Source organism: Fukomys damarensis, unplaced genomic scaffold (genome assembly GCF_012274545.1).
Source record: "Fukomys damarensis isolate Sample0158 unplaced genomic scaffold, DMR_v1.0_HiC HiC_scaffold_23, whole genome shotgun sequence".
NCBI lineage: Eukaryota > Metazoa > Chordata > Mammalia > Rodentia > Bathyergidae > Fukomys > Fukomys damarensis.
This window is the reverse complement of record NW_022900935.1, coordinates 31,052,278-31,073,522: the sequence shown is the minus strand read 5'-3', so window position 1 is coordinate 31,073,522 and position 21,245 is coordinate 31,052,278. Positions and strand designations below refer to the sequence as shown.

Below are 21,245 nucleotides of genomic sequence, written 5' to 3'. Positions count from 1 at the left end.
GACAGGATGTCACTAAGTTGCCCAACCTGGCCTCAACTTGAGACCTTCTAGCTTCAGCCTCCTACATAGTTAAGATTACAGGTCTATACCACCACATATGTCTACCACAACATACTACCCCTTTCAACTTTTTCTTTCTTTTTTTTTTGAGACAAGATTTTGCTATGTAGTTCATACTGGGCTTGAACTCATTATGTAGCTCAGGCCAGCCTCGAACTCCAGGCAATCCTCCTGCCTCAGCTTCCCGAGTGCTGGGATTACAGGCGTGTGCCACCATGCCCAGCTCTATCTACCCTTTTAAATTTTATGTATGAATTCTAAATACAGTCATCCTTTGGTGTGAGGAGCTGGATCCAAGAGCCCCATGGATATCAAAATCCAAGGATATTCAAGTCCCTTACATAAAATGGCCTGGTTTTTCCATGTACCTACACACATCTCTTCCCATGCTTTAAATCATGTCTAGATTATTTACAATATCTAGTATGATCTAAACACTATATAGTGGTTGTATTGTATCGTTTAGGAAGTAATGACAAAAAGAAGCCTCTATGTATTTGTTATAGATATTTCTTTTTCTTTTTGTCACTGTGGGGATTAAACCCACAGCCTTATGCATGCTGGGCAAACACTTTTCCATTTGGCTTCATTCACCAGCCCTTTTCTGAATATTTCAATCCCAGGTTAGGTGAATACATGGTGTTACAGTTTTGATCTCATGTGTTTGGATGGTGACCGCATCATGTAGGCACTACTGGGATTGCAGCTCCATCAGCTGTTAGGAGAGGGCCTGGCTGGAGGAGGCAGGTTAGGGGGGAATGACCTGCAAGGGTACTTTCCCTCCCCAACCCCTCCCTTCTCTGACTGCTTCCTGGCCATCATGACACGAGCAATTTCCTCTGCTCAGGCCCTTCCAAAGGCCAAAGTCTAAAACCATGAGCCCAAAGAAACCTCTCCTTCAAGGTGTAGGTGGTGGGTACTGTGTCTCAGTGACAAGAAAGTGACCCAGACACATGGACGCAGAAGTCAAGGACACAAGGGGTGACTGTATGTATGTATGTCTCATTATAAAAATATCTTAAGAGCCTAGAGGTATAGCTCAATGGTATATCATGTGCTAAACACCCAGGAAGTCCTGGGTTCAAGCTTAGCACCACACACACACAGGAACATTGTTTACAGGCTACATAACTTGATCCCCTCTTCCACAGCACCCATGCTCTTAATCTCTAATATAATTGCTAAGTTTATATTCTAAGAAGACAGTACCATATTCATTCTCTAGCTTTAGTGCCCTGGAACATCTCCACTGGGAATCCCCTGAAAGTCTTCACAGCATCAGAACTGTGGGCAGAGATGGTGTAGAGTCTTTCTCATTTTTAAAGATAAATTACAGGATAAAAGCTATACATTATAGCTGGGTAGAGCTAAATGGAGAAGTCATTACAATAATTACAAAGAACTTTCCAATATTTCCTAGAAATCATTTAGTCTTTGAACTGTGTGGAATATCTTTTTATCCAACTTCCATTTTTTTCAGTAGGAGCTTTGGTTTTGGTTTTGTCTTTTGTGTACAGGGATCAAACTCAGGACCTTGTGCTTGTGAGGCAGGCAGCGGCACCACTGAGCTAAATTCCCAGCCTAGGAGTTTTAACTCTGCCTAGAGTATGCTTGTTTCATAATTTGAAATGGGGTGGGGAGACCTTCTCTGAGCAGAAACTATTAAAGAATTAACTAAGCTGGGCATCCTGCTGTACACCTGTAATCCTAACACTCTAGGAAGCTGAGACAAGAAGATCAAAGGTTGTAGTCCTTAGCCCAACCTTAGCAAGAACAACTTATTGTCCTTAACAAGACCCTGTCTAAAAAAGTGGTAAGAGGGAATCTAGCTCAGTACGAAGGCCCTGGGTTCAATCCCCAGTGCTGCCCCCGACAAAATAAAAAATTTTAAGGACACTTCATTCTCTTTCAGTGCTGTTGCTAGTATTTAAAAATAACATAGGAAAGGGAGCTCTTCTCAATTCCTCTGTACTAGCTTAAATTACAATTCAGGAAATCACAGACAGCTGTGTGGGTTCTGGAGTAGATTTTGTTTGTTTGGTCTCACTATGTATTCCAGGATTGTCTTCAACTCAATATGTAGCCCTGGCTGACCTCAAACTTGCAGCCATCCTCCTGCGTGCTGGATTACAGGTGTGCGCCACCATAACCAGCCTAGAGTGGACTTTAAGATAATGGGTACAGCTCTAGTTCTGCCGCAGGCTCGGTATGTACCTGTCTGTTCATTTTTACATGGGGATAACTATCCTTACTCATGTCACAGACCTGACCTACTCTGCATTTTAGATGAGATGACACACAGTCGTCCCCTACTATCCTAGGTTTAACTCGTCAGTTTTAGTTCCATACAGATAACCAGTCTGAAAATATTAATTCATTGTGGGTTTTCTGCTGTTTCCTTTCATATTTATTCTTTGTGTTGCTGGGGTTCAGGCGCAGGGTCTTGCACATGCTAGGTAAGTGCTCCACAGCTGAACTATACCCCCAGCTCCTTGTTATTTAACTCAAGAGAATGATCACATTCACATACTTTATTTATAGTATGCTATTATAATTGTTCTATTTTATTACTAGTTAGTATTGTGAATTTCTTTTTCTTTTTGGGGGGGGTTTCAAACAGGGTCTCACTATGTTGTGAGACTGATTTGGAACTCACAATGTAGCTCAGGCTGGTCTCGAACTCACAGCGATCCTCCTACCTCAACCTCCAGGGTGCTGGGATTACAGGCATGCAACACCATGCCTGGCAGTATCCCTTAATTGTGCCTAATTCATAAATTAAACTTTATCATAGGTGCATACATACAGGAAAGGACACAGGGCTCTGTATGACCTGTAGCTTCAGGCATCCACTGAGGATGTTCTTCAACACACCCCCCCCTTTTTAATTAAGGGGTCCTACTGGAGGCAAATATACGAATTTTAGAAATTCCTGTTTATAACACTAGTTTCAAGTAAATCCTTCTCCTAGCCTACAGCAATTTTATTTTCTTCTGCTCTTAAAAGTCAAAATTAGAGCCAGGCACAGTGGTGCACACCAGTAAAACCAGCACTCAGGAGGCTGAGGCAGGAGGACTACTGCAAGTTCGAGGCCAGCCTGGGCTCCACATTAAATTCAAGATCAGCGAGGCCTTATCTCATAAAACCAAAATGGAAAAGAAAGTCAAAATTAGAAAAGCAGAGACCTACAAAATAACGTATAAGTACTTTTTAGCAAGGTATTCAAAATTATTTTACTAACTGGTTCCGTCCTTTCTCACTAGACTCATTTCCCAGTTTCCTTTACCTCCAAAACACACTACCTACCTGATACACTAAACTAAATGCAACCTAATTCTTACTGTTCTTACTTTAATGGGCCTTCTTTTAAAAAAGGTGTTTTGAGACAGGGTTTCACTATGTAGCCCAGGCTGGCCTTGAACTTTTGATCTTTCTGCCTTTCTGCCTCGGCCTCCCGCAGGGCTGGGATTATAGGTTTGCACCACTATTCCTGGGAATTTTCACACTTCCTTTTCTTTCTTTTTGGTTTTTGAGACAGGATCTTACTATGTAGTCCAGGCTGACCTTGAATTTACTATGTAGCCCAGCCTGGCCTCAACCTCAAGGTGATCCTCCTGCTCCAGACTCCTGAGTACTGGGATTACAGGTATGTGCCACCATGCCTGGCTGGATTTTCACACTTCTGAGTCTTTATTTAGATTAGTCCTTTTATTGCAAAGGACTCAACATTAAAGATTCAATCAAAGCTCATTACCTAGTTCTGTGATGCCTTTTCTAATTTCTGAGGCAGAAGTAACTTTAGCACCTGAAAAACTAAATTGCACTAGTAACACCACCGACTGCATACTGAGTGACAATGGTGTGATTACAGGCACTAAGCTAAGCACTACATACCTATTCGCAATCTGCAAATCAAGTTTGCTTTGAATAAAGTAGGTAAGCTAAACTAGAGAATGATTAACTTACATATCAAAGCTAAGACAGCCAGCAGATGGCAGAACAAGAATAAAGATCACAGCAGCGATCTTACATGAAGCATTTGATATTTATCAAATCCTGGCAGAGCTCTTTGAATTTCTATATCTGAAGCCAAGCACAGTAACAACATGCATTTAAAGACAAGGAAATGGGCTGAGATTAAATATCTTCATTTCCACATGGCCATTATGTAAGACTCCAATTCAAAAATGAGGTCCAAAGCTGTATCTTTGAGCATTTAATTGCTATACTCATATCATAATCATAATTATTAAGCACTTTTGTGCTAATACGTGCTATTTCCTATGTTCAATATGCTACTATGCTAAGCAGATTATATACATAAGTTTGCTTCTCATAAGAATTTTATAGCCACCCAAATCTGAGTGGCCTGTCCTGCCAAGTAATTAAAGGAAGAGGTAAAGCAAGGATACTATAGAAGTAAATGCTGAAAAACCTGCCAAACTGCGCATTTTTACAGAATATGGAGATCTGAAAGAAGGTGATGTCTGGGGAATATTCTCAAAATGTATCTCTGGCAATAGTCTTCTAGATTTCCCTGAAGGTGCAACTATAAATTTAAAAGATGTAATTAAAACTGTATTATTAACAGAAGATTTAAAACATTTAAAATACTTTTTTCAAGTCCCAGAACTGGGAGATGGCCATTAATACACAAAGCTTTTAAGATGTGGACAGTTCAAAAGCTGTTACTGAGGAAGCAGACAGATCCTGGGGCAGCGCAGTCCTGAGCATGTGCTCATACTGGTGCCTGTAATCTGAAGATCTCAAATTGTCAGGGAGCAAAATCAACAGTGATTTGGAAGCTCCTGAAATAGACCCATCAAACAGCAAAGCACTGTGCCATGGAGGATGGCAAGGATTGAAGGAATCTGATCTAGCATTGGCTGATCTTAATTAACCTCAAGTGAAACAGCACCAGAAGACAAAGCCATCCAGACAGAACTGCTGAAAGTCAAACAAAAGATAACAGCACAAAAAGATAAAGAGAAGCCAGTACAGTACAAGCAAAAAATGTTCGCTTGGTAAGGATTCAATTTTTCTTTAATATTATGCATTGATTTTTTAAAGCCATAAGACCAAGTTACTGTCTATATAATCTCCAATATAATGTATTTCCTTTGACATTTCAGTTCCTTGTTATTTACAGTTTAGAAACACTGATAGTTTCCTTCCTTAGTAAAGTTACAAAATTTTTATGAAAGAATTTTATAAGTTATACTTCATCAACATCCCCAGCCTACAAATAAAGGATTTGAAAAGTTAAGTAATTTTCCCAAGATTACAGTCAGGATTAGCTCTGGGGGTAATCTGATCGAGAGCTAAACTTGTACTTTTCCCACCACACGTGTTGCCCTTGTATCTGATCCCAAAGCTAGTTTTCCTTCACAATTCCACATTATACCAGAGTGATTTATATCTGCCTCCTTCTGGACCATGAGCTCTTCAAAGTCCCTTCTTTATTCCTAAAACCCAGGACAGTCCCTGATATTAAATATTATAAGAAGCTGGGAGCACTGGTAAAGGGACTTGTCCAGTGTCATAAAAGAAGTAGGTTCAAAACACAAACCCAGGCCAGGCATGGCAGCACACGCCTGTAATCCCAGCACCTGGGAGGCTGAGGCAGGTAGCCAGCTGTGAATTCGAGGCTACACAGTGAGTTCAAGGAAAGCCTGAATGGCATAGTGAGACCTTGTCTCAAAAAAACAAACAAGATACAAACCCAGATCTATGGATAGTGGCATCCATACTTTTTCCACTACATCCTTGCTCACAAACCTAACAGTTATTAGTCTGGCATTGATATAAATGTTAAAAAAAACAACTTTGAGCTTAGACATGACATGATGATGCTATGAATTAAGAGCAGAGGCAATGAAAATGGGGGAAAAATCAAAAGTGAATTATTTATGTATTTATTTATTTATTACAGAGATGGGAACAGGCCGGGGATTTAGCTCAGTGGTTCTGCTGCCTGCCTCACAAGCACAAGGACCCAAGCTCAATCCCTGGTACCAAAAAAAAAAAAAAAAAAAAAAAAAAGAAGACAGAGATGGAGATCATCACGGGTTTGCCGATACAAGGCAAGGGATCTACCATTGAGCTATATCCTTGGCCTCAAAAGTAAAAGATATTTTACAGGAAGAACTCACAAAATATAGCAAGCAACCAAGTAAAAAATAGGTGCGAACCTTTTTCTGAATCTCCAGTACCTAATGATAAGCAAGTGTTGTTTAAAATACTGACCAATATTAATACAGCATTCTTTTATTTATTTATTTGGTAGCAGGGATTGAACTCAGGACCCTGCATTTGTGAGGCAGGTGGAGGCACCACTGAGCTAGATCTCCAGCCCCAATACAGCATTCTTTTGATATACATGATTTCACGTAACCCTTACAGTCAATCGGGTGTACTGTTGTAACAGACATTTTGTATGTGAAGATAAAAGAGCAAGGTGTCTGAGTTCATCTGTCTACAACGTGGCAGAATTAGACCTTGGACCAAAGTCTTTAATACCCAATACCATGTGCTTTCTCTTATCCATAAGGCCCCCTTAACTGAAGAAGGGAAAGTTAAGACAAAGTCATAAATCTGAGATTTAAATTAGTAATTAGCCAGGGAAAAAACAAATATATATGCATGTGTAAAAAGCAAGAAACCACAGCCAGATTTGGTGATGCATGCCTGTAATCCCAGCAGTCTGGAAGGCTGAGGGAGGAGGGGTCCAAAATTTAAGCCCAGCTAGTGATTTGGCTCAGTGGTTCCATTGCCTTCCTTGCAAGCACAAGGGCCTGAGTTCAATCCCTGGTAACCCCCCGACCAAAAAAAAGATCCTGTCTCAAAATTTAAGCCCAGCCTGGGCAATTTAGAAGCTTAAAGAGATTTGGCCTCAAAATAAAAATTCAAAGGTCTGTGGATGTAGTTTATAAATCTCTTTTAAAGCATTCATTACAACTGTGTTAAGGTAAAGAGACAGAGATTATTCCTGTTGGGGAAACTTGAGATTCAAAGAAGGAAAGTTACTACCAGTGGCACCCAAGACTCACTTCTTTATACTTGCTGTTACCTCTAGAATGCCCTTCCCCACCTGTTCATTTATCCAATTCTCATTCTTTCTACAAGAGACAATACACATTTCTACTAATCCAGGCAGCTGTCATTCATAACCCAGAATACAGGTGGATGCAAGTAACTTACCTGTTCAGATGACTGTCTCCCCTCTTGACTATGAGGAGTTAAGGGAAGTTAGATCCAGACATGGTCTGTGGTTCACTAAGGTGGGGCAGGACCTTGTAGTCTATCCACCCTTTTGGTTCCCAAGTTCCAAAGGAAAACAGTGATAACAATGAATTATCACTGCAAGAAATTTTTATACACGCTTACTTTAACAAAAAGAAAATAGAAATTTCCTATTTAAATAACAATACATGGTCAAGGTCTAAATTTGGAAATATTTTAGACAAAGGTACTACTAACATAGTACACATTACCATCTACCAGAGTTAAACCATAATAAATGAAATCAATAATAAAGTTAACAATAAGCTGGGTGTGGTGGCACACGCCTGTAACCCCAGCACTTGGGAGGCTGAGGGAGGAGGATTGCTATGAGTTCGAGACCAGCCTGGGCTACAGTGAGTTCCAGGTCAGTTTCCACTACATAGCGAGACCCTGTCTCAAAAACAAAAAAAAAAATTTAATAATTCATAATTAAGAAACAAAACTGTAATATTAAAATTCAGCAACCACCTCAACACAACACTGCTACTGTATTGATTACAAAGCTCCCTTCCAATCGCTCAAGCGCTGGGAGGAAGCCTGGGCCCCGATCCACCGCGGGAAGGAGAACCACGCCTGCTCCCGACCCAGCAACCATCGCTCAAGCGCCGGGAAGGTAGCCGCGAGGGCACCCCTGAACCCCCATAAGCCTCCCCGTCCCCTGCACTCTCAGTCCTCCTGACTGTGCCAGTCTTTGGACCCACTCTGCAGAGGCAGAGGTGGTCATCAAGGGTATATTTCTGAGTTCCCAACTTTGAATATCTTTAAAGAAAGGGTGTGGGAAACCTGTAATAGAACGCTGTGGAGTTCAAACATTCAGAAGGTAGGGGAACTCAATCTGGGCCTTGCAGCCCGAGGTCAGTCAGCGTCATGGGGTTCAGCCATCAGCTAACTGAGATCAGGGGTCTTGCATCCTCGCTCTGTCTGAGCCATTAAATGGTAAATACACTATATTGAAATTTTGTTCACTGCAGACATGTTCTGGACTGCTTCTTGATTTCAATTTAATTCAACTGATTTAAGGGTGATAGACTAGTGACTACCACAGGTGGTCAGTGTCCAAGTTGTGCTTGATCTTAATATGTTGCTAATTGTATCAGTTGGGGTAAAGCATTTCGGTTGATTTGATGAGCTGTTTTCTCTGATGTTATGAAGATGAGAATGTCTGTGGGTCATTAGAGACACAGAAGCTAGGGCGCAATTATATCAGGAAGATTTGGGTAATAATCCAGAGATTAAACCAAGGACAGCCTGACAACAAAAATAAAAATGAGAAAACACTTAAGCAAGACACAAGGACAGACTTCCAGTTCACCAATGGCAAACAGTAGGGCAAATGAGGATGAAAAGGCCAATAGTGAACCACCAGGACACCCTGAACTCAAAGCACAGGAAGTAAAAAAACAGATCAATCAGGCTCTAGAAAAATTCAAAACAGAAATAATTTCCCAGATAACCATAGAGATAGTGAGCAAAATGAAAGTAGTGATTCGAGACTCTAGAGCAGAAACTGACAAAAAATAGATGAGGTCAGGACCATGATAGAAGCCACGATGGCCCAGCATAAGAAAGAAATGGAAAAAATAAACGCCCAACACAGGAAAGAAATGGAATCCATAAAACACATTCAAACAGATATCCAGGAGATTAAACACTTTATTGAAAGTGTACGCAACAAAAGAATGCAAACATAGAGTCTCAGATATAGAAGATAAGATTGCAGTCAGTGACCATGAAAAGAGAGGTCTCTTAAAAACAGTAAAAGATCATGATAAATCGATCCAACAACTCCTAGATGATGCAAAGAAGAATAACATAAGACTGATAGGAATACATGAAGTAGCAGGAGAAAATACAAATGACTTAAAAAAGCTGTTCGCAGAATTAATGACAGAAAACTTCCCAAACAGAGGGGAAGAATTTGACATTCAGATAACTGAGGCATATAGGACCCCAACTAGCTACAATCAAAAAAAATCTACACCTAGACATATAATAATCAAGATCCCAGAAACCCAACAGAAGAACAAAATACTACAAGCAGTAAGAGAAAAGAAACAAATCACATACAAAGGAAAGCCCATCAGAATCACAGCAGACTTTTCAACACAAACCCTTGGGGCAAGGAGAGCCTGGAATGAGATATTTCAAGTACTAAAAGAGAACAACCTCCAACCTAGACTGATGTATCCAGCAAAACTCTCTTTCAAAATGGATGGGGAAATAAGACACTTCCACGACAAAGAACACCTGAGAAATTACATGAATACCAAACCAGCACTAAAAGGAATTCTAAACAAGATCCTAGAAAAAGACAAAGAAGGCAACAACACCATGAGGCCCAACAGAGCAAATCAAATAGGCAAGGCAAGAAATTAAAAGGAGAAGATGAAAAAGTAAAAAGAGTCAACAAAAGGCCAATAACATGTCAATAATAAGTCAGTATATATAAGTTATAACAAAGCTCCCTTCCAAGAAATGACAGGTTAGGACTGGGGAATTAGCTCAGTGGTGCCATACCTGCCTTGCAAGTGCAAGGTCCTGAGTTCAATCTCCAGTACCAAAAATAAGGAAGAAATAACAGGTACTCCCACAATTACATTTGTACATAGACAGAAGCTTTGTAATATTTCCAGTGTCCAACTTCTTTGTTTTGTTTTGTTGTTGTTGTTGTTGTTTTGAGATAGGGTCTCACTATATAGTTGAGACTGACCTGCAACTCTCTATGTAGCCCAAGCTGGTCTCAAGTTCCCAGCGATCCTCCTGCCTTAGCCTCCCAAGTGCTGGGATTACAGGCGTGCGCCACAGCTTCTTAATAAAAACTATGCAGAGTTCTCAGTGAATTCTAATCTGTGGACTCTTTTAATTTTAAGATTACTAATTGCAATAACAATAATTCCCTCAGTAGGTTCTCTAACATGAACTTTTTAATAGTACATAGTTATGTACTACATTTTGTTGGTTGTTTTGTTTTGCAGTGCTGTGGATGGAACCTAGAGCCAAGCAAATGCTTGGTAAGCTCTCTACCTCAGTTAAAGCCTCTATTTTTAAAAGTTTCATTCTGTTACTATACTGTCAAAGGCAAACAAGTAAGCAAAAACTGTGAATTGTGGCCCATCCATTTCTACTTAGTGGGGAAATGAAAGACACTGGAAATTGACCACTATTGGAAATTTAGGGCTTCTACTGCTGCTGGTCTGATGCAAAATGAGAGATCCTCACAGAGCAGGCATCTTTTATTCTTGGAAACTAAAACTCCACTGTATGTGTCCAAGAACTTATTTGCTGAATAAAGTAGTAAAGTCACAGGTAGATGACTTGCTTAAAAAGTTCTCCTCATGATCTAACTTTAAGAAATATCTCATGTAAAAAGTACTGGCTGGGGATATAGCTTAGTGCTGGAGTGCTCACCTAGTATACATGCCAGACCCCGGGTTCAAGTCTCAAAAACACTACAAAAAGAAAAAAAGTAGTAAGATTGCCTTAATGTTTCAGACAGACCTTGTGAACTTCAGAATCCCTAAGTAATGCTATCCATGTTTTAGAAAAATATGCTTTATGGATGATGCTGCCAACAATGTTTCACAGTGATCAAAGCAGTCTGCTCCTTTAGTTCACCTGATCCAGTGATGGGAACCTGTAGAGCTTTCAATGATAACAAACAGCCCCCTGCGGCACGGGTGCCATAGGTTCACCACCACTGCATTAATTAACCTTATAAAGTAAAAATAATACAAATTTCATTTTACAGACAAGGAAGCTGCAGCACAAAAATGAAGTGATTTCTCCACAGAGGTTTTGTGGTTAAGTAGGAAGAGCATTGGATATCACACTGAACAAATTAGCTTTTCTGAGCCTCAGCAATCCTTTCTAGGATGGGATGTTACTACTTGTGCTGCTGTCAGGATGAAGTGAGAAGATGTACTTAAGGCCCCAGCAAGGGCCAACACAGCAACTCCTCAGCAAGTCTCCCTTCAACTTAGCAGCCATCATCTTACACATGTAATATATATTTGAGCTTCAGACAGATATGACAGAAGGTTTGTGCTGTAAATTCTCGAGAGACTTTTCCCACCCAGAATCCACGTCATGATTCTCTATGTCATCAGGCAGGTACTTTTCAGTTTTCCTTTCCACTAAGAATGTAGATATTTTAGGATCCTGGCTTTGTCCACTGGTCTGTTCCAATACATATGAATCTGGCCAAGATGTCATTTCCTAGCTCCGCCTGGTGGTGCAAACCTGTAATCTCAGCCCTGTGGGAGGTTGAGGCAAGCGGACTCCAAGTTCCAGCTCAGCTTGGGCAATCTGGTGATGAAGCAAGACCCTGTCTCAAAACCAAACGGGGCTGCAAAGGACCTGAGTTCAATCCCCAGAACCACCAAAAAAAAAAAAAAAAAAATCATCTCCTACCTGAAAGGATCCCTGACAAGGGTGCCAACAAAATAAAATGTCTCTGGTAGTACACATTTTCTTGGATTTTTTTTTTTTTTTTTTTTTTTTTTTTTACTTCTGTGATGAGAATTAAACCCAGGACCTCCTACACGCTAAGCAAGAGCAAGAGCTCTACCACTAGGTGCTATGTTTTCTAAATACTGGGTCAGAAACCAGGTGACTACAAAGATCATCAGTGACAATTTTATTATTTTTATTTATTGAGATAGGGTATGTCTATGTCTATGTAGGCAGGTTGGCCTCAAACTTCTATTCCTCCTGCCTCCGCCTCCCAAATACAGAGATTACATAGCATCAAAGGCAATTTTATGATGAAAATAAATTTTTTTTTTTTGGTACCCGGGATTGAACTCAGGTCTTGCGCTTGCAAGGCAGGCAATGGAACCACTGAGCTAAATCCCCAGCCCAATAAAAATTTTATTGTCATCATTCTGAAGGGTTATGTAATACTGTAGTGATGAGTATGGGTTTTAGAATTTGACTGCTGGGATTAAAATGCCTGCTGTACCATTTATAAAACTATAACCTTGGCAAAGCTGTATTAGTCTCATCGCACCTCAGTTTCATGATCTGTAATAGTATCTACATCAGAGGACTGTTTTTGGAATTAAACAAATTCTAAGTGCAAAATACTTAGAACAGTGACTGGCATACATTAACTTTTCAATAAATGTTAACTGTTATTAAAGAATATAAACTCTGTAGGAAAAAAAAAAGCATGCTTTGTTCCCCGAGATAGTCCCAGAGTTTAAAACAACGCCTACTACAGAGTGGCACTAAATGTTTATCGAATGAGTCAGTGAACAGTCAAGTACAAATCTATTGGTTAGGCATAATTAAAATACTTATTTGCTTCTAGGAAAAGAGACTACATATCCTGAAAGCAATATTTAAGTCTCAAGTCTAGCCCTGAAATTGGTAAATAGAACTGAAAGACAGACAAATGTCACCTGAGTTCACAAGTACCTGTAAGAAACTTCAGAAGTGGGTATGGTGATGCACTTGGGAGACTGAGGCAGGAAGATAGCAAATCTGAACCCAGCTTGGCAATTTAGTGACTTAGGGAGAACCTGTCTCAAAGTTTAAAAATTCAAAGCGTTGGAGATGTTCAGTGAGAAGGCTTTTTCATTTAATACTCAGTACCACAAAAAAGGAAGAAAAAAAAAAGACACTTCAGTTATTAGACATATGACTCCTTCCTGCAATACTCCATGAGAAATTACTGCTTAGCTTATGGATTTTCTTGTTCGTTTTTGCAGTGCTAGGAATCAAACCCAGGGCCTCAGACATGCTAGGCAAACATTCTCTAGCAAATGAGCTCAACCCCTAGCCTTTATCTTTAAAATTTAAGTATTTTCTACTACTGATTCAACCAAATCAGCATTTCAGAAATTACTATCTAAAATAACCCCTCGCTGGGTGTGGTGGCACACACTTATAATCCCAGCACTCGGGAGGCTGAGGCAGGAGGATGCTGAGTTGGAGACCAGCCTGTTCCATAGTGAGTTCCAGGTCAGTCTCAACTACATAGTGAGACCCTGTCTCAAAAAAAATAAAAAACAAACAAACAACAAAATAACCCTTGATACAATTTAATCTCTTTGTTATCTCCCAATCATTATCATTTTTCAGATGATGAAAGTCTAGAAAGTATATCAAGGACACAGATAATACCATGCCCAAGAGTATAGATATTCTGACTACTTGGAATGGTTTTCTTTACTTCTTCGTTTTTTTTTTTTCTTTTTCCCTTTTAGTTGGTGCTGGTGATTAAATCTTGGGGCCTTACCTATATAAGGGCTCTGCCACTGGCTACATCTCCAGCTACTTTTCTTTTTTAAAAATTACTATCTATTCTTCAGATATAATCTAGATGTCAAACTGAAAAGCAGTTAAAGCAATATTTTTGCACGTATCACTTTAAGACCTGGTCAATATGGCAAGCAGTTATGTGTTAAAGGGCAGCAGTGTAGTGTTCTATCTAAAAAAGATCAAGGCCTTGAAAGGTAAATAAACCTCCCTCCCTTCCTCTTAGGTCATGTAATAAAGCTATTCTAAGAAACAAAACAAAAATTTAGGTCCATAATCCTTAACCAGATGAGAAGATCACCTCAAAAAGATACCTTAAAGTAGCTCAGAGATACTTTAGCACTATTTTCCTCTTAACTATATGCATGAATTCTGAAACATAATATGGTAGACAGAGACACAGCATTGGTTAATAAAGGAAAGAGTACTGGGCTTGCAGTCAATCCTGGCTCTGCTATTTATTAGCTGTACGATCTCAAGAAAATCAATTGACTTCTCAGTTTCCTTATCTGAAAAACCAAAGCTAAAGATCTATCCTGACCACTTCACAAAATGGCAGCAAGGAATAGATGAGACACATAAAAATGAATTTAAAATACTACAGTATTGTGGGTGGGGTGTAGCTCAGTGGTAGAGCATTGCCTATCATGTACAAGGCCCTAGGTTTGACTACCAGCACTGGATAAATAAATAAAAAGTATAAGGCAAATTATTACCATAATGAACATGAAAGGTCCCTGTTGTGAAAAGTTGAATAATTTATTTGTGATGACAGGAGATCAAGTTTTCACAAAATTTAAACATAAAAGCAGCTTTTCTGCCTAGATTCCAGAGTACTATAGCTAATAGAATGTACCCACTCTTCTGTGTACTGACTTTTAACTTGCTACAATCTTAGTACTTTCTTTAAGAGATGAGCCTGGCAGGTGTGGGGGCGCACACCCGGAATCCCAGCATTTGGGAGGCTGTGAGTTTGAGACCAGTCTGGGCTACATCGTAGTGAGTTCCAGGTCAGTCTCAACTGCACAGTGAGACCCTGTCCCAAAAAATAAAAAACAAAAAAAAAAACAAACAACAAAAAAAAAGAGATGAAAGGAGTTGCAGAAAGGATTTAACATTTTCATTTTAGAAATTTAAAAACGAAAACATAGAGAAGTAAAGTGACTTACCAAGAGTAACAGGGGTATAAAAAGAAAATAACTAGCAGGGGGCACACATGTAATCCCCAGATACTCAGAAGACTGAGGCAAGAAAACAGCAAGTTTGAGGTCAGCCTGGGCATCTTAATATTACTTTGTCTCAAAACAAAAACTAAAAAGATCTGAGGATGTAGCTGAGTAGTACATGCCCCTGGGTTTGATACCCAGTAGTAGGGAGAGAAGATGGGAAGTAGGGTTGGGAGGAAAGAAAATAACTTGGCATTACAAAACCGAGAACAGCTGGGCATGGTGGTGCACTCCTGCAATCCTAGCACCAAGGCTAAGGCAGGAAGATCACTACGCGTTCTAGGCCAGCTTGGGCTACTTAGTGAGATCAAGGCCAGCCTGCCTAAACTACATAGTGAGACCCTGTCTCAAAAACAAACAGGGTCAGGGATGTAGCTCAGCAGCACAGCACCTGTCTGACAAGTGTGAGGCCCTGAGCTCAATTTCTGGTACCAATAAACAAACAAAACCAAAACCAACCACACTTGTTCTATACATCCTTCGAAACAGAGAACATAAACTGAGCACAGTGACATGTAGTAGAGACTGTAGGCAGAGAATAGGTTGAGCCCAGAAGTTTGAGGCTACCCTAGGAAACACAGTAAGGACATTAAACAGGCATTAAGACATTAGAGAGCTAAGAAAAATGCTCTTACAAAGTTACACATATTATAAAGTTATAATGCTAAATAAAATATTTCCTGGAGACAGGAAAAAATAAAAACAAAAATCTTGATACAGGGTTAACTTAAAAATTTTTTTAAAAATTCATCACCTCCAGATTTACCAGTAACTGAGGCATTACTGTTAGTTTAAATACTCTTTCCACTGGAGGGACGCTCCTACGAATTATAAACAAGTAACTTGCAAGTACTTACACAAAAGAATACTGCTTGGCAATCCTGAAATCACTTGGCTTTGGCCTAACTCTGCCTGCTAAATCATTCTGGACAAAATCTTTATTGAACTTCAAAGTACCACCTGGGCAAATAAGGGAAATTATGGTACCTGATCTAACATTTCTTACCCAACAAATCCTTTCCCATCAGAGGATCTGTACAGAGTGTTCAATTTTCTTTTCTTCTTTCATAACTGACATATCAGTTAAGAGCACCTTATGCAGCCCTCTCCAAAGTATAGATTCACTCACCAGTCACATCCTACTATGTCTTGGGTGTTCAGTGCTTACTTAGCACAATGAATTGGAGGGAAATCACAGAAATGTGCCCATCCTCAAATGCCTCACAATTAGGAGAGGCAGCAAGACTTGTTAACAACAATACCACCATGAAATAACTATTACAAGATATGGAGGAAATAACAGAATAGCCCAAGACCACCTGGCAGCAGCTGAGGGCTTCACAGAAGAGGAGGAAGAGCTTAAGGGGACACTGGCAGGTTTAACAGCCACAAGTTGTGACAACATTGTAGGCAAAAAGAACAGAGTGAGTTTTGTAAGCAAAACTTAAGAGACAGGAAAAACAGCATAACACAGTGTATGTGCAACATTACTGAAATAAAATGCAAAATTTTTTTCTCATCAAATAAGACTGAAGCAGTAGAGGTTAGATCAAAAGATCAAAAGGGTCCCAGAATAATATGCAAAACACTTCCATTCAACAACAGTTGGCCAAACCCCTGTAGTGTGTAAGACAACACCAAGGACACACATCACAATCTTTGTAGCCTGCTATGCGAATGGTTGGTTGCTGCCTGACTTAGACAGCTTAATTTGTGTGGTCGCAACAGCCCTATAAGACCACTGTAAATTAAACATACCTAATCTGCAAGCTCCCTAAAAATTAAGTGCAAGGAGTCCAAAAATTCACATGTACACTGTACAAAATAGTATCTTGAAACATAGGATGTTTCCAAGGGATAATAAATGCTGTGAAGATTAACAGAATGCAATAAAACCTTAAAATATTACTGAACTCTTATCAGCTTTTTCTCCCTATGATTAATGTATTTTGAACAAGGAATTCATTGGCAAAAAGATATATTCCTGGGGTCTACTGCCTTGGACAATTACAGAGAAAAAAAAAAATCTGAGTAGAAAAAGAGGCATGCCTCCATTCTTTCCATTTTTTCACCTTGCCTCGCTGTTAGAGGAGACTCTCTCTTGCTTTCATTTAAAAGTCTGACAGTCTTCATCATTAGTGTGACAGTAGTACTACTAGCATGCAACTTGTCACAGAAATACTTACATGCACAGATATAGATATTCTCCACCAAAGTGCTTTATAAAAGTGATTTGGCAGCATGACGTGCACCTGTGATCCTTCCTACTTAGTGTCTGAGGCAGGAGAATCACAAGTTCAAGTCCAGTCTGGCCAATTCAGCAAGACTGTAACTCAAAAGGGTGGGGGTGGCTCAGTAGTACAGCACCTCTGGATTGGATTCCTAGTACCACTCCCCTCCAAAAAATTTTTTTTATTAAAAAGAGATGGGGAAGGGCTAGGGATTTAGCTCACAGCATCACATCTGTTTGGCAATGCAAAGTCCTGAGTTCGATTCCCAGTACTAAAGAGAGAGAGAGAGACAGAGAGAGAGAGAGAGAGAGAGAGAGGGAAATGGGGCTACATCTCAGGGCTGGAGTGTTTGCCTATTATGTAGGAGGCCCTAGGTTCAATCCCCATTACCAAAACAAAGGAAAAAAAACCCGTAATAGTGCGCATATTCTTGACCAATTTTCTTTTAATAAATACTACTTTTATAATGAAAACAATAGTAAGAAAATGTTTTAAATGCCTGAATTCAGTTTAGATTTCTATAGCCCCATGGAGTCTAGTAAAGTTACTTGAAACAGCACAGGATTAGAGGTCAGACAAGCCTGTCTTTGAATCCAGCTAGGATTTTCACTATCTCTATGATCATAGGTGAGCTATTCAAAGCCTCAGTTTCTCATCTGTGTGTAATAAGAAAATACCACTGCCCTTGTGGAACGATGAAGAGTAACTGGTACATCACCTGATATACCATGTGTTCACCAAATGAAAGCTACTACATGAGATCATGTCCCTCTAAGGGTCCTTAAATAATTTTGCCTTTTCCACTGCTTTTGTTTTAGCATTCAAAATGCCTCCTATTCCACTGCAAACAATGACTCCCCTTTTGCCCCTTACTAGTCAAAGGTTTCTTTGGTTTGTTTGTTTATTTGTTTTTACTGGAGATCAAACTCAGGAACTTGCCCTTGAGAGGCAGGCATGGTGCCACTGAGCTAAATCCTTGGCCCTACTTAAAAGTTTTTAAGAAGCAACTTTAGAACCTACGAAAAGACAGTGTCTTACCCAGCATTTCCCTATTTATGAATGCTCTACAAACTTACATCATTAAATTATATGCCTGAAAGTAGGGTCAGAGAAGATATGGAATATTGCTAGTGCTAATATTAATATCTACTTATAATATATGTTTCTAAACAAGGAGATATTTAGTTAAGATTCCCTTCTTACTGTAGGACTTTTCTCCACTTGTGCTTCTGTACATCTTTGTGATGCCCACTAGCACAAAACCTCTCAGACTTAGGGTCTGAAAGCCTCAGCTTATTAGGGATTTCCTTCATTTTTTTAACTCTCCACATGCAAATCCTTTTACCTGTTTCAAGAACACATTTACTATAGCCAGGTGCAGTGGTGTAGACCTGTAATCCCTGCTACTCCGGAGGCTGAGGCAGGAAGATCACAAATTTGAGGCTAGCCTCGGCAACTTAATTTGAGGCCCTGTCTCAGAATTAAAACAAAAAGGGCCGGGGATTTAGCTTATTGTTGCTGCCACCTGCCTCACAAGCTCAAGGTCCTGAGTTCAATGCCTGGTACAAAGAATTAAAAATTAAAAAGGGATGTGGATGTAGTTCAGCAATAGAGAACTTGCCTAGCACATGCAAGGCCCTGGATTCAATTCCTAGTAACACCAAAACAAAACAAAAAATTACTGAAAGCAATACTATATTCCATCTTTTTAGCTCAAAATGTCACTACCATAACAACAACAAAAAAAAGAATTGATATCTCTGATGAAAAGGCCTAAGAAAAATTATTGTCACTTGGGAATTATTTCTTGCTGTTGTATCTGGAACAAGGAATATATATTCTTCATGGGTGAAACTCCCATCTCCAAATATTCTTTATATTCTGAAACTTTAGGAAAATATTACGTATTCAAAAGTTGCCAAAACTCAGTCCTTACAAGAGAGCATTGTTTTTTCTGTTTTGGTTTGGTTTAGTTGTTTTGAAACAGGGGCTCACTATAAAGTTCAGGCTGGCCTCAAACTTGCAGTGATCCTCACGCCCCATGAAGATAGCACTGCTAAAACAGGACAATCTTCTTTGACCTCCAATTTTCTATATGCATAGATGTGAAAAAGATGTATCTGTGTGTCAGTGTACTTTTCACATGGTCGACTAACCCTTAATGTAATCTCTGCATACTCAGCCATTACAGGACAATGATGATGATATTAGCAACCACAAAGTACCTCTAACAATAATACATAAAGTTAGCAAGTGCTCGGTTTCCTAACAGATGACCTCTGAGAGACCTACTGTTTATAACCAAAGGACTTTAGTGCAATAAATTTATGTTGTTTTAATACTCTAGGGATTTAAGAAGTCCCCACAGGTAACATAAATGAAAACGGATGGTCAGTGAGCAAAATTGTGACAATAGTGATTCTGCTCTTCCACAACTCTATAGTGATGTCTCTATGGAAAACTCAGCCAAAAGGCGGAGTGCTAGATCTTCACATTTTATTTCGCCATATTCTTTTCTCTGATTTAAATGACCACTAGCACAAGAGGAGGTGAAAGTTCATACACAGACCAACACAACTCTCATCTCAAATCATAATGCATTTAGAATGATCATTCTCAAAATCTTCTCTAGATTACACACACACACACACACACACACACACACACACACTTTTCAAAGTTCTCAGGGTGTTTTGTTGTTGTTTCTGTTCTGTTTTGTCTGAGACAGGGTCTCACTATGTACTCCAGGCTAGCCTCAAACTTGCAGTGATCCTCCTGCCTCAGCCTTATGAGTACTGGGATTACAGTCATGTACCACCATGTCCAGCCCGAGGGTCTTTAGAGTAAAGCCAAAGTCCTTAGCCTGCGATTCAAGATCCTCCATAATCTGACCCTAGGGTCCCTAATCTCATCTCCTACTGTAACCTACATGCTAGAGCCACTTCGAATACATCATGCCTAGAGTATACAGTGCCTCTAGGGACTCAGAACATTTCACAAAGTGAGTTTACTGGAAACAAAGCTTTTGTAAATAAAGAGGGGAACAGGAGTCAAGGGGAGGGGAGGGGAATGTGAAAAAAAGAAGCAAGATATATAATGTACAGGTACAGATTCTCTATGATGAATGTGATCATTATGTATACCTAAAATGTACCAATAAATGTTTTGCTTTAAAAAAAGGTGAATGTACTGTATTTCTATCTCTGCTTGTATGCTCAATTTGGTCCCTTTCCCAGGAATGGCATTCTTTCCCAAACTCTTACCCCATAGAAATTCACTAGGCATCAAGGCACATGCCTATAATGCCAGCAGTTTGGGAGGCTGAGGCAGGAAGATCACAAGTTCAAGCCCAGCCTGGGCAATTTAACAACTTAGCAAGACCCTGTCTCAAAAACTAAAAGGGCTAGAGACGTAGTTCAGTGTAAAAGCCATGGATTCAATCCTCAGTACTGGAAATAAAAAGAATTGCACATATTAAAACCTGTAGTTCCAATGTCCCATTTTCAGCAAAGCCTCCCTTAATTTCTAGTTATCCCCAAAGTTATTCATTCATTCAACATTTAGTGAGCACTTACAAACAAGGTACAACGTAGGTGTTGTAGATACAATAATGATAAGGGCCCAGGATTTAGCTCAGTGGTTCTGCCACCTGCCTTTCAAGCAGCAAGGGCTGGAGTTTGATCCCCAGTACCAAAAAAACAAAAAACAAAAAACCCGATACAATAATGATGAGCCAAACATGGTCTTTACCTTCATCAAGCTAGCACCTACCTTACTAAGTCGCTATGAGAATTAAATGAGACAAATATATAAAGCACTATAAACAGTGTACACTACTATCACATTGAATAAATACTAGTGTGGCTGTTCTATCTAAAAGAGTTGCCACATGTATAACTACTTTTCATTATATATTTATAGATTTATTTATTGTCTATTTCCACCTCTTCCTCCCATCATGTCTTTTTTTAACAACTGTGACCACAGCACTACAACATCCCTTGGCCCTTAGCAGCTGGTCATAAATCACCTGCGTCAATTATTTTTACACTTTGGATATGGAGACTTGAATCAATCACAACAAGAAATACAAAATTACAATTGATAAGTAACCCACCATATATGCCCTCACACCTGGCCATAATAAACATGTGAAAAATATACAAGGTTTTTATAATCATCA

The 21,245-nt window shown here is 39.5% G+C and overlaps 1 protein-coding gene and 1 pseudogene across 1 annotated transcript in view; one reads left to right on the top strand and one right to left on the bottom strand.

The window, feature by feature from the left end:
- Positions 1–21,245, bottom strand: part of Zyg11b (zyg-11 family member B, cell cycle regulator) — a 112,528-nt gene that overhangs the window by 53,316 nt on the left and 37,967 nt on the right. The gene's annotated exons all lie outside the window — the stretch shown is intronic.
- Positions 2,235–5,088, top strand: LOC104852615 (annotated as a pseudogene).